General features: G+C 38.3%; 1 protein-coding gene across 1 annotated transcript in view; it reads left to right on the top strand.

Moving 5' to 3' along the window:
* The window catches only part of SMYD3 (SET and MYND domain containing 3), a 419,824-nt gene that overhangs the window by 16,229 nt on the left and 388,973 nt on the right, over window positions 1–14,622 (top strand). The gene's annotated exons all lie outside the window — the stretch shown is intronic.

Genomic DNA, 14,622 nt, shown 5'->3' with positions numbered 1-14,622 from the left:
GAAAAGATGCTCATTGAAAAGATCCAGGCAGAGAAACAGTATCTAGGTAGGATGTAACAACATGTTGTAAACATGCTTAATGAATTGGAAAGTAACTCTCAAAGATGTAAGTGGCAAATTGATCAAAACCACTCTCTTATGTAGTCCACATTTTTCTGCTGAGTTTACATGAAGCCACCAGCTTGAATTTTGCTTAAATTGTGGTTTAGAAGTGTGCATGAGTGTAATCTGTAGGAATTAGTGATTAGGAAGTCACCCTTTTCCCTTTGTGTTGAGAAGACTGATATTTACATATGGTGCTCAGATTTGTGGATTTGAACTATTGAGTGTTTTTAATCACATCTATCAGAAATGTAGTCTGCAAATGGACTGTGTTTGGGAAAAGTCTTCCACAAGTGTCAGTATGTTGTTACTACATACTGGATATGCGTAGTATGTTGTGTGTATAGTAAACTGACCTGTCCCATTAGCAGATGGATCTTCAGGCACCATGAGGGTTTAAGGAAAAGCTGTTACAGTTATGGTAGTGCTGCTCTTGGTGTAAAGCCTAATGTTTTCCTAATTGCAAATATATTAATCTCTTACCTCAATTAACTTTTCTGTAGATAAGCAACATTATATGTTGCAGTAGTTCTTTGAAATTTATTTCCTCAGTTGTGCTGGTGACTAATCTGTTACTTAGGGCTGTAGGACCTGAGACATAGACAATTCCATCTTTCTTGACAGGTGTTGAATTTCTTTGTGTGTATAAAGACAGATAAATTAAAAAAAAATGGTGAAATAACAAATGAAGTCTGTCTACCCACTTGCAAAATGGGCAGCAGCAAGAGAAGCAAGTGAAAACCACCAAAATTAATTTAAGTACAGCTTGATGATACTTTGGTTTTGTTTTCTAGGCAGCCAAAGTGCAGTTACATGTATCTTTCCAAGACAATAGGGGCTGGTGCTAACACAGTCTGACCTTGGGAGGTGTGTAGGTGTATCCACTCCTGTTCAAGTGAATAGACCCTGGATACAAGGTGCAGGAGGAGATGCATCATCTTGTAAGACTGAACTGTTTCACTTCATTTGTGACCTAATCAGGATTTGAAGTCAAGTTTCAGGAAATTAATGCTTACTGTTGCTATTTCATTTCCATAAGATGCTGTGGTGAATTAGGAAATTATACTTCAAGGGTACATGAGAACTCAGAACATCTGTTAACAGTACTGGTGAAATGTGCCTTTCGCATGCCTGGCACAAGCAAAATAAATCCTTTAGATCTCCATATATTTTAGTATTGCATTTTTATTTAACCCCTTTAACTTTTTGCTTTTCCCTCTTAAATACTTCTGTTATTTGCAGAAGGCCTGAAAGGGTAAACCTGCAGGATTATTTTTCAGGACCATAGAATTATTAAACAACTCATTTGTTATAAGTTACTTCTGGTTAAAACTTCCACTCTGGATTTGAATTTTGATGCTTAGAAAATCAAGTTCTAACTTTAAAGCCTGATTTATGTACAGTGTATGTCCAAGGAAGGTCTACTGGGTTTTTTTCCTGCTCTTGTGAACTATTCTGTGTAACACTTCGTGATATAGGATGTGGATCACTCTTGATACCAAAAGACATTAGACTGTTTCTCTGAGTGTTTGTATAATAAATAGCCAAATACTGAGAATGCTGAGAGGTTTACAGTAATGGAAGAGATTATTTATATCCCCTCCCTATTTTTTTTTTTGTTCCCCCTAATAACAACAGAAGATTTTGGGCAGTTATCTTCATTACTGTTGATGCAGGTGTATTTAAATCTCGGTTTCTTCCTCATGATGGATCCCATCCTATGACACTGGATGGCTGACATTTTTCTGGAGGGTAGCTCGGCAGGATTATTCAGAAAAACCCAACCCACCTGGGGAGGGAGCAGAAATTTCAAAACAGAAAGATCAGGAGGGAGTCCAGTCATGCTGATTGTGTAAGCTGGGGTTGGTTCCTTGTGTTCAGACACTCATTGTCTTTAATCTGTGGGTTCTCCCCCAGATGTAAACATACCCTCAGTGGTTGTGGTTATTGTTCTGGCAGACGAGGAAGTGTATTCAACATTGAAATGCAAAATTATCTTCAAATGATAGATCTATTTTATTGGGAATTGTTTAGCAGAATGTGAACAATGAGTATGGGCCGCTGTAGCTAGGAGATGCTCAGTTTTAGAGGTCTTAAATTGGGAATCAGTCTCTTACTTGTAGCGAAGTGTTTAAAACTACTTCTGTAGACACTAGCTATAATCTAAAGCTTTGTGCGTGTCTAAGAAATAATTATTTGCTTGGTCTGGCTATTGATGCTTGATGCATTTTATGATTACTCTGCCAGCCAAGAAATGAGATTGCTAATGAGAAACAAAATGACTATGAAGAACTGAAAACATGAGGGTTGAGTCAGGCTCTGAAAAAGCTGTGCAGATTCTGCTTTAAAGAAAACACCCTCCATTTTGCATATATGATATAGATTATAAAATGTACATATGCTGTTGTTACATGAAATGAATAATAACTGTACCTATTACCTAAAAAAAGTATATATAAATTGTGGATTTTATTAAGAACATCTTAGGCAGTGTTGCAGTCTTCCAGATTCAGTTGTAACAGGCTGCGCACAAAATCTCTATACATATCAGCTGCAGTTGCTATGAATAACTGAGTATGTTTTACATCATTTGTATCTATGTGATCATTTCTGTGATCATAGAATTTTCTGTGAAATGGTTTTGGTGGCTCAGAATTAATTTAAAGCATACAGAGTGTAGTAGAACAGTTATCTGATCATGTGACACACTTGCAGGAGGAAAGATCTATTTGATATAAAAAGACTTTGCCAGATGTTTTTCTTTCTCCTGACATATTTCTTTTATATGTGTCTGGATTTTAAGAGAGTTGAACTTTACAAGAGTTCTGTCTTAACCTCTGCCAGAGTCAATTCAGTGACATTTCTAGTTAAACGGTGTTCTTTCTTCATTGTTGTCATACATATCAGATAAAAAAAATATAATTTGCTAGTATGCCATAGAGGAGGACAGAGCTTTTATTTAGCTTTAGTTTTGCAATTCAGGACTATTTTTAATCCTGCAGTGACATTTTCCTCAGCCTAGTTTGTGTTGTGAAGCAAGAGATGATTTAACCTCATGTATTCTTCAACTGTTTTGTGGTACCAAGTAGCATCCTATTCTGCTGAAAAACCAAATGACAAAAAAACCCCAGTAACAATCCTGGTGAGGGACGTGTGTCACTAACTAGCAAGTTATTAGGGAGAGAATATTGCTCAGCTGTTATTAGTTGCATTCTGTAAGTGTAGCATAAACTAGGTTAAAATATAATGCAAAAGGAATCTTGTTTGTGGAATAAATTGAGTATCTTTTTAAAAGAGGGTATGTCTGGCATCTTAAGGTAACTCTTTTTTGTGGGGCACATGTCCTCAGAAGGGTGAGCTGAAGAACTGAAAGCTAAGGGCACCATGTGATGGGTGCTGCTGTCACTGTTTGCCTCCACAGAGGGCAGTGAGCTGCTTTTCTGATTACCAAGAGAAAGGACTGATTTTAGTAAGCAACAGGATGCCACCCCATGTGGAGCTGCGAGAATATCCCCTCTAACACTGCCTAGTGGAGCCTCTGATCATATTCTTTAAAAATACCAAAAAACCAAACCAAAACAAAAAAACCGCCACAAACCACCAAGAAGGCAAAACCAAACCCACCCCAAACCCAAGAAGGCTTAATACACGACTGACCTGCCATACGATTCATCCTTCTGTTGCCTGTGTCCTTAAAAGGTGCGCATTGAAGATGTACAACCCCCCACTCCCCACCCCACCAATATCTTAGTTGGAAGTTGTGAGATTGCAGTGTCCACTTCAACAGTGTGCCGTTCCACCGTGCGCTGTCATTTCAGGACTGGGGACCGACAGGGGAAGGCTAGTTCTGCTGCTTGTCTTTCAGAACAGCGTAAACATTGCATATGTCTTGGCCCACTGCACTGATTTCCAGTTGCCTGTAATTGCATCCAGAAATGTTTGGGAACCAGGGCAAGTGATGAAGTGAAGGTAGGATGTGCATCCTAACCTATACCACCTCAGCACCCCAGCTGCAGTGTCATGAAATGACGGGAAGTTTCAGCTGGCCTTCCAGAATAACACACAGTAAATGCATTGCAGTAGATTAATGCAGAAATGACACAAAGGAAATGGTTGCAGGGAGGTGGAAGGAGAATTTTTTTGTTGTGGGCTGTAACTAACTGTGGCTAAAGAACCAGGACATGCATCATGGCTGTGGCTCTGCAGCCCAGCAGCAGCTGGTGGCCCAAAGGCGAGGTGAGATTGATGGCTTTGTTCTGCTCTTCTGCTGCGTGTTCCCATCAGGCACAGTGTGGCTAAAAGCCCTTCTACCCAGAAACTGTATGTGTAGCTAATACTAAACAAGAAATGGAGCAAACCCTGCTTTGTTTCTTCTTATTTAGGGTATAAACCTGGGAGTTTCATTCAGTTACATGTTGGATCTGGGCTTCCTGATATGCAAACTGTCCTGGGTCTGTTTGTTTATTTGTGTTTATTTTACAGCTTCCTTAGCTGTATCTGATGTTGTATGGATCCTTTTTTTCCCCCAAGAGTCAGTTATGAATTTTTATGGTATTTTTTTATATGAATTTTTGTGGCAGTTCATATATGTCTTATTTTAAACCTACTAGAATTATTATCCAAGATGACGCTATGGTTGTCCTTGCCTATGGAACAATCGAAATCAATGAGAAAAGATGCAAATGTATTCAAAGATTATAGGAAGCCCTCCCAGACATGTTTGTAGCTGCAAGTAATCTGTATTCATAGTCTGCCACATGCAGGGATTTTACTGGTTTGAACCATGTGCGCTGTCCCACTAGAGGAGGCAGTTTTGATTTCTTCAAAACCATGTGAGGAGTGAGCTCTTTCTTGTGTTCCTGTTACAAGTAAGTGGGCTTCCTAATGAGAAACCAGCAGGGTATTGTTTTGGTAAGGGTTCAGTGATGGGGCTACACTGTTTGCCGGGTGCCTGCAACGTAGCACGTAACGGGGTGCAGAATAGTCACAAATAGCTGGACTATGGTTTCCAATTACTCTTTCATATTGTGTTTATGTAACAAACGCAATGAAAGATAAAGATTAGGTTTCAAACTTTGTTAGTTAGGTATTTGTTAGAAGTCTGCTTCTGAGCGTAAGCAATAATTTTTAAATGCATACAAACATAGATGTGCATTTTCAAGTTTGCTCAAAATTCAGGATGTTTTGGAAACTGAAGATAAGAACAACTGGTAGAAATAACTTAAGGTCTATTAGTATTACATTACTGCCTAAGGTATGCATCTTAAACTCAAAAACTGGATCGGTTTGATTCCAGGAGGGGCAAAAGACGAAGGGTGAAGTAGCTTTGGTAGAATTAAGCTCAAATTTCATATAGTATAGGCTGACTGAAATTGTGTACTATGCTAAGAATAACATTTCTTTTAAAGTTGCAATTAAGCTTTTGGTGCTGTTAGGAGGTTCACTTCTAACTGTTAAATTGTGAGGTTCTCATCACTCAGCTGCCAAGCTGTTTGTCAGGTATTCATACAATAATGCAGGCAGTGCTGGTCACAAGGTTGGGTATCTGTGGCCCTGATACCACTGAGCTGATGGCTGAGGTTTGGAGTCCTGTGAGTATTTTTTGGTTTAGAAAGGATGGCTTTAGTTTGCAAGAGCAAACTGCTATCCAAAGTTTATCCAAAGGTTAGAATTTCTTTTGCAATGCAACTGTTATTTCAATTATACTTTTGCATTAAAAGCAGACTTGAGACTGTTTATGGTTTCTCACGAAAAGCCATCTGTTACTACAAATTGAGACATTTTCAAGGGTGTACTTAGAATTATCTTTTTTTCCTACTATTATGTATCAAGTTAAGTGCATTATTCCTAAGTAATGTATTTAGTCCTGGGCAATAAATTTATTCAGATTGAGTATTTCTTTAATTTCTTTCAAAAAGAAAACTGTATTTGTGAGAACATAATGAATGACTTTCTAAGTGATATGAAATATCTAGAGTTCTTCACTGAAGCAGGACTTTTTCCTTAATAGGCAGGCTTAAACTTGTAACCACTCTTTAGAGTATTTAAATACATTAGTGACTGGAAACAAGAAATTCTGATAAGACTCTTTCTAGGCATCCCACAACTGCTACCATCATTGTGCAAGCTCTTCCAAGTAATTGGGTATAATTCAAAGACTCATAGGCAGTCTAAGCTATTTCTGTATTCTTTTAAATGTCGTAATGGTGGTCATGTGTAGACCCTGGGTGTAGTTTTTCGGCTATATGGTCTTAGCTTATTTTTAGGAGGTGTATTTTATTTTTTATTTCAATGGAAGTAGTAAGTTTTGCATAGATATTAAATTTTGTTTTGCATATACATTAAATATTTTGTGTGACATAGGCTTGGTAGCAGTGTATTTTATAACTGCAATTAATAAACTCACATAAATATTCTCTGTGAGGCAGATTAAAATAAAAGTCCAGGTTGATTAATTTGTTTTCCACGTATGGCAGATGTCTGTTGCAGGCATTTTTAAATAGTGGTCTATCCATGATGCTTAAAGCTATTTGAAGATGTCCAAATATGCAAGTTTTTTCTTGTTTTCCTTTTCTAATCTTACTTCCAGTTGGTCTCAATAACTGTATCTTACGTGGATTGAAATTCATGCCAGCGTAGGGGTTTTCATAAATCCTTCCTTACTTTAGGGCTTTTATACTTGTATTTAGATTTTGAAAGTGTTTTATTTTTTTTCCTAGGCATTTTTCTTCTTAGGATATGGCATGCATTTTGGGAGACAAATGTATTTTTTTGTTTTGTTATTTAATTAATTGTTAATTAAGTTTACAGTAGGAAATACAGTGATAGCATGTAAAGGCATATCTGCCAGGCTCAGCGTGTGCTCAGCCCCTCTCTGTCCTGCAGAGCTGTTAGGATGCACAATATGAAATTGCTGAGATGAAGCATTAGGTGCAGAAATTTGCCTGGAGGCATGCATGTGCTTTACTTCGGCGGGGTGGCACAGCGTGCTGGCCAAGGGTCTAATTAACCATGTGTGCCGCAGTTTTACTTTGATGGATGGTGCGTGTAGCTTGGATGGGTGAGATGTGAATGCCTGCACAGATTGCTTATTGTGAGAGACAGCAAGGGAAGAGAAGTTGGTCTAAGAAAGTATTTCAAGAAGAGCACTTCCTATGTAGGTAGCCAAAGAATGACAACTGCTGATCTGGTTGGGTCTTCAGAGATCTTTTTTACAGTTAAGCACCTGTGCACCAGAGGGAAGACTAAATGTCAAATTCTTTGGATGGGTGGGGTTGTGTTCTTACAGGTACTGCAAATTCTGGCTACAAATCTGTGATTTCCTCTTAAAGGAAAACTTGCTGTGAATATGTGGCTTTCTGCTGACGAGTGTGTGTTTATCTGAATCTGACTTTTGTTATTTTCTATCCAATTTTTAGATCTGTTTGATTTAGAGATGAGTTTTGGGCTCATAAAGCTAGAGTGAAGCAAGCCTGGTCAAGGGATGCATCTTGACTTTTAGTGGTCGGGACGATTGCCATTATGTTTACTGCCATAAACATAATTACATGGTTAATAAATTATGTGGATTTTTCTATAATGGTGAGATTGGTTGCTCTCTGGTTACAATTATGGTGTAGCTAATGCATTTATTGGAAACATTTATCCGTCTAAGACAAACCAGCACAGGGGTTCTGCTGTCAGGATAGCGAAGCTGGCCTATGCAGGGCTCTGCTCTCAATGCCACTTCAGTTGGATTTGCAAGTTTTCTAACCTGTGCGTCACAGGTACATCATTCCTGTGACTGGGACTTCTCAAAGTGTTCCTTCAGGTTCTGCACTGGCTGCTTAATTCCTCCAGAGCTTCCATGTTGGTATCTAGTTCAAGTACTTAAAGTATCTTACTCTTTGAAATCTGAATATCTTTGTGTGGCTTTAAGTAGTTTCTAAAGTTCATTTAAACTAGCAAAGGTTAAATGTTTTTATGTTTTTTGATGTAGTCCGATTATCTTGTGTGCTTTGTTTTATATTGCCCTTCTGTTTTCCTTAAGCGTAAACATTCCTGAGAATGGGCCCATCCTGATTTCTACAATCTCCATCATAACCTTCTGAACTTTTAGTATGGTGAATAGGTTATTTTCAATAATTCTCTTATTTATATGGAAAAAGGGATAGTTAATGTGTTTCTTGCTTTCATTGTTCCATGTATCACAAGTATGATATTTGGCTAATTAAATTTATCTGCTTCTTTTCTGTAAGCATGTACTGCCCATCATTTGATAATTATTTCCAGAAAATTTTATTTGAACTTTCATAATTATGGAAGTAGTTTCTATACATAAAGCTATTTGGATCCTTCTTTGTAGGAGGATCTAAACTGTAGAAATGTGGGAGTAAAATTATAATAATGGAAAAGAAATACCTATAAAGTTCAATTAGTGCCTTTATTGTACCGGTGTTCTATGTTACGAGATGTCTTATGTTACAAAGATTTGGGTTGTTGGTCAGTTTTTATGTCTTAAAATCATAAGCTGAGCTGAGTAGTTGAACAGAGCTAAATATTTGTAGCTGAGGAATGTTAATAACTTTAAGAAAATGAAGGAAGAATTATGGACTCTTTGGGGTTTCCAAGTCTCTGAAAAAGACTTAACCCAGATCTTTAAACTTGCGAGTAAATAGTGTTTGCTTTCTCAATAAATTAATCAGTTTTACTCCTATTAGGAACTCTTATAAAGCAATGCTTCTTGCTTTAGGTAAGCTTCAGGCTATTTGGACAATTCCATTTGCACACTATATTGTTTACAATTTTTTTTTTGGTGTGGATTCTGGTACTTTTTGAAAGGCCAATATTTAGACAAAACTCTTTTTCCTTTTCACTCTCTCTTGTTCCTGAAGAATTTCCAGTTTCTAAGTTAGAGATTTTAAACTTCTTTTTTAATTTGTGGTATAGAATGGTATGCAGTTCCCTTTTTATTTATTTATTTTTAAAGCCATCTCATAACCTCACCTGTTTTATATTCTATTCAGTTAGATTAAAACAAAATGCTTATACATAAATCAGGCTCTCTGCTCTTGATTATTGTGGCCAGTGATGCAGGGACCAATTCTAATAGAATTTACAGGAAAGAAGTCAATTGAGTTTCGACAGGGGTCATTGTAAGATCCATAAACTCCCACGGGGCAGTTATCAAAGATGTAACTGTATGCAATGGAGCATAACAGACCTAATGCCTTTTACTTACTGCTTCTTGATTGAACAATTAATTTGACAGTGGTCACCATGCACTTTGCCCTTATTAGATAGGTTTGATAGTACAAACAATCTTACAAGACATTTATAAGCTTCAAGGTGATTTTAAGTTCACAGATAATTCTTCTGAAAAGCTAGTTAGGTATTGATTATCAGAGACTTTATGCTTGCTTTCTAGGGTGTGGTTCATAGTCACTGTGTTTTTCTTAATATTATCACTGTTATGAAAAAAACACAACATTAGGTGTTTAAATCTTTGTTTTGACTGGTTGGCTGGGCTGCTGCCACATGGCCCCCAGAAAAAGGAGGAAAAATCTCTGAGAAGAAATAGAACATGCATATTTATTTTTTAACAGAAATTACCCTATGACTGACTTATTTTTGTTAAACAGAGAAAAAAATTCAGGTTATAATCAACAGGTATATCCCTTGAAGTAATATCCCTTGACATTTTTTTTTCAAGGATTAAAATAAAATTGCCAACTTTGTGGCTGTTTGCTTTAGCTATTTATGCCTGCAATTAGTATTTACAAATGACAGTAGTGACTAGAACATTACTGTAGTAACAATCTTTATGGCAAAAATGGAATATGACACATAGCTTTTGTTCTGTAGGGTATAACTCATGTTGAACCCATTCACTCTAAATTTACAAGTGTGATGATAATGTGTCTTATGTCATTCAGTGTCTGTGTTTCGAGCCAATGTTAACTTGTCTCATATTTAGATGAATAAATAGGCAGGAAAAGTAGAAATTTTGCAGCATTTTCAATGGAAACTTTAACAGATTGCCTTTTAAATTGTTTTTATAGCTTTCACATATATAAAGTTTTTCTGGCCAGGAATGGCTGGATGCTAAATATTTGAGAGATTCTGGTATGTGTATATGTTAAAATATTGAATATTAAAAAAATATTCAGTGACACAAAGCAACTTCAGTCACTGCACATCTGGATATATATTAAAATAATCTTTTACCTTTTAATCTTTAATTCTCTTCTTCTTGGAGTAGGATTGTAATTATTCTGAGACAGTTTTTATATAGCAGCTGGATACTTAATTTAGTTGCATTCAAAGCTCAGTTTAGTTGCAAATTACTCCGATCCTCTACAAGATAGTCAGGTTATCAACACATGTGGGTTTTTTTCCTGACAGAAGTTTGGGCTTTATCACCTGCAGTTGTTGACTCATCATCAGTTTCTGTGAAATTCAAATCTATACATACATTTGAAGGAAACTGTACAGGGGAAAAAAAATCAAAGATGATCAAAGTGAAACCGAACCTCCGCAGGATAAAAACAGACTGTCAGGACAACCTGTTTCATAGTTAAGGCAGCTGAGCCATCTCTTTCCCACCTGGGAGAAAGAGATGCTTTTGCCTGAGACCAGTTTCAGCCTTGTTCATTGAGTGGACACAGGAGGGCTGGTGGTATCTCGCTGTACCAGGGTGATGACTCTGCCCTCCGTTTCTCTTTTCTTTCTATGTGCCTATCCCCTTCGTTACAGAGATGCCCATATTTCTGAGCTGTGACCACCGTGCAACCTTGCACCCCTTCACATCAGTCTCCGTTGCACTGACTTGCCATGCGTGGGCTGTGGGACATCCTCTGAGCCTGCCCGTTTCATGGCACCTCCCTTAAAGCTTTTTGATACCCAACACTACTTAAATGATATTGCCAGACATAGTAACAAAGGCGGAACTGAAATGAGCAGTGTAGGAGGTAGTAAAAGTCACATTTGTATCTGCCAGAGTTGTTTGAAGAAACTCCTCGTTCAAGATAAGAGTGGCAGAGCACCTGAAAAATTAAACAATGTAGTGTAACTGTGTGAAATCCATGGCATGATCTGTCTTGGTTTTCATTAAAGCAAGTTTGTCTGGTTTAAAGAGGCTTAAAAATCTGTTCCTGGCCTTGGGTTAAGGTTTGTAGCTCTTGAAGCACATAGATGGGTGAGGTCCAGGCTTCCAGGCCTGAGGGTACAGGGCAAGGGGTTATTGGTATCAGCAGCCTCCCAGAGTTGTCACCTTTCGAGTGCAGCGACAGGGAACATGGCGAAATGGAAGGGACTGAACCCATGGAGCACGACCTCTCCAAGCCACTGCCACCGCTGAGCAAAGCCAGTACCCCCAGGACTGGTAGAGCTGGGGCTTTCCTAGCACATCAGCATCCCTGTGGTGGCCAACCTGCTGGCAAAGCCCAGCAGCCAGGGCTCTGGTGCTGGTTGTGGCAGCGATGCTCCTCCCGTTACTCAGGCAAATCCTGTTAAAGCATGTGCCATATTTCTGCTGCCCTGCAATATTCAGCATATGGGATTAGACGCTTTTTGACTTTCAGTAGCCCTGTTCATGACATAGGTTGCCCAGCCACTGTAATGTGGGATCTGCATTCAGCACTTGCAGTCAACATTGTGACTCAGTGGGTGTACAGCTGGGGCAGTTTCAAAATGACCAGAAGCAACTGCAATGTTGTTTTCCCCTTTGTACCAATTCCTCCTATTGCAGTGATTATACTCATGGAAAAAATTGATTTTTTTTTTCCAAGTAAGTCAATAATTATTAAAGCATCAGAAACTTTTTTTTCCTATTCATCATTAATTGAATGATGAAATATTATGGAAAAGGTTCATTGTGGATGAAGTTTTGTTTTCAGATACTCTTAAGTGTATGAAGCTGGGACAGTTATAATGAAGATTTTAAAAAATCAGACAAGCAAACTGGGAAAGACTATTCAATAATATGAGTGCAGTCATAGGATTGAATTCTGCCACCATAAATACTGTTTCCCATCTTCAGAGTACACCGTAGAACACCTCTAGGGTTTTCCAGAAGTACTCTATTTAAAATACTTTTCAAAATTATATTTTTCTTGTTCCAGTAAAACTGTATCAAGTTTTTCCTCTGTTGCTTATAGCATCTGGTATATTTTTAATGCCTTCTATGATTTTGAGACTAAGCAAAAAGATGCCTTAAAAACTAAAGCATTATAACTTGCCTGGACGCAAGTCAGTACTATGGTTTGCTGTAACATTCTTCTGTATTGTTGCAGCTTTGTGTGTTACAGGGGACATTTTTGGCTCCTGGATTATGGTAAATCATATATACAAATGGAATAATGTGGAAATAGCAGTGTATGTACAATAATTTTCTGTCTCTGTGATCTTAAATTTAAATTGTTGTTATATTTTTTTATGATTGAGTCAGCTGGCTGCTAGGTCAAGGTTATCATTGACAACTTTTGCATTTGACCCTGTATGCATAAGCAGTAAGTGCCCAGTTCTCTCTTCTGTCTGACTAGAGAGAGCGAAGAAATTTTACTGTGGATTAATTCTTGAATGCAGACCCAGAATCTATGATAATGAGGTAATCTGTTTGCATTTGCAGTAGGCTTTTATTATTCATTCTTTGTAAACCATTTAGTTAGGAATATGGGCTAACATTGATTACTCCATAATTAGTGCTCACAGGCAGTATGGTTGGAGCCATGTTGGAGGGGAAAATTTATCAGCTGTTAAAGGCCACATGACTTGCGTGGAAGAACTGAAATGCAAGCTCTAAAGTGTATTAAATTGCTGTGTTTATCATCTACCTAAATGCTACTGTCAGTTCTCCAACTGCTTTATGTGCAACTGTTCCTCAAAGTGAGGCAGGAGTATCATGCATTTTATTCATAACAGATTGAGCATGAGGCAATTATCAGTAAACCATTTGACGCTGAAGCTTATTCCCCAAGTCAAGAAGCTAGAAACAGGTATTCTGTAACAGATTGGGAAAGGGCTTTTCAAAATGACCACATCATCAGTGCAGATGCACAGTGGAGCATCTGTGCAACCTTCAGGCAGTCATTTATATACATTAGTGAGAGCATCGGTCTTTGTGTGACTCCTGCGGGGCATGCAAACGCAGCTCAGCTGTTATTTTGCTGGAAGATTTTCTTGCCAAATTTTATTAAAGTACGTAATGGGATAACATACAAATGAGATGAGATAAAATGCCTAAAAAGACTATCTGCGAGTCTGTAGATAGTCTGCAGTCACTACTGTGACTTGCAAGCGTTTATTCTGGAGTTTGTCTTCCATTAAGTTTCAGATCTTCATGGGTTCACTACATCTGTCTTCCTTTAAAGCGATTCCCTGTGCAGCACTAAATGTAGTCTAGCTGCCTCCTGTGCAATACCAATGCCACTGGTATTGCTTGGTGATACTGTGTGTGTTTGAGCTCAGTGAAGCCTCACGCACATATAAAGGATTTTTCGGCAGCAGTAGTTGCAAGGTAAGTGTAGGGGACACAGAATTGCTCCTGTGGAAATGGGAGAGGCAGCATGGCCTCAGCAAGCCGGGTGCATGTGTCTGTCTGTGCTGCCGTGTGTGTTTCTTCTGGTATTTACACACCGAACCGTGCTGGAAAGTCAGAGGGCTGCAGGGGCCATTGCTCTGGGGGTGGCCAAGTGGCCTTTCTTTTCCAGTGCTGGTCTGCTGCCAGGGTGGGTGGGTGACCTGTGGTTCTTCCCTTAAATTGCTGCCCCCAGATACTCTTGAGCTTGGATTTTCAAAGGTTGCCTGGCTTTCCTGTCCACTTTGCCTCACTCCTTACACTCTGCTTGGCATTTTTACCTGGTTTCTTATTCATTCTCTGTTTTGTTGCTGCTATTAATATGAGTTTAGAATTGACCAGTGCTATAGTACTTAAAAATTTTCAAGAATTCATGACACTGACCCAATGCCTCTTCCAGGTTTGTAAATAACCTGGAACTGAAAATAACCAGTTTCACAAAACTCAAAACAATAAAGTAAGTGAAATTAATTTATATCTGTTCAGGGGTTCATTTGCTCAGTGTGTGGAAAGCCTGGCCTCTAAAAGAACCGAACCTGGAAGTGATCAGCTGAAGGGGAGAAAATGAAGAATTTCTCCCCTTGCCCGCAAAAGTGAATGGAGGGGTAGGATCTGGGCAGAAAGCTGTCTTACATAATTGCAAATATATCAGAAAATGTAACTTTTAATGTGACAATGTAGGTTTTGAGTTTGCATCTTGTATTTGAGCCGTCACTGACCTCTGAGCCTCTATAGTTAAGGATATGCTTGCCCTCTGCTTGCTATTGTAAACAGATACTGTCTTACCATTATGTACTGTAGTGAGGATCGTGTAATTATAATTTGTCTTCGTAGTTTCATATCTTGAACATGAATAAAGCATTGATTCATACAAACTTTCCAACAGCTCAGTGATCATTGGAAGGTATTGCGTGTGCAGTGAAATACAGAAGTCAATCATAGATATTCTATATCTATTAACCTGA

Source organism: Falco punctatus (genome assembly GCF_963210335.1).
Source record: "Falco punctatus genome assembly, chromosome: 5".
Lineage (NCBI taxonomy): Eukaryota > Metazoa > Chordata > Aves > Falconiformes > Falconidae > Falco > Falco punctatus.
The sequence above is the reverse complement of the archived record's forward strand: the minus strand, read 5'-3'. Positions and strand labels throughout refer to the sequence as shown.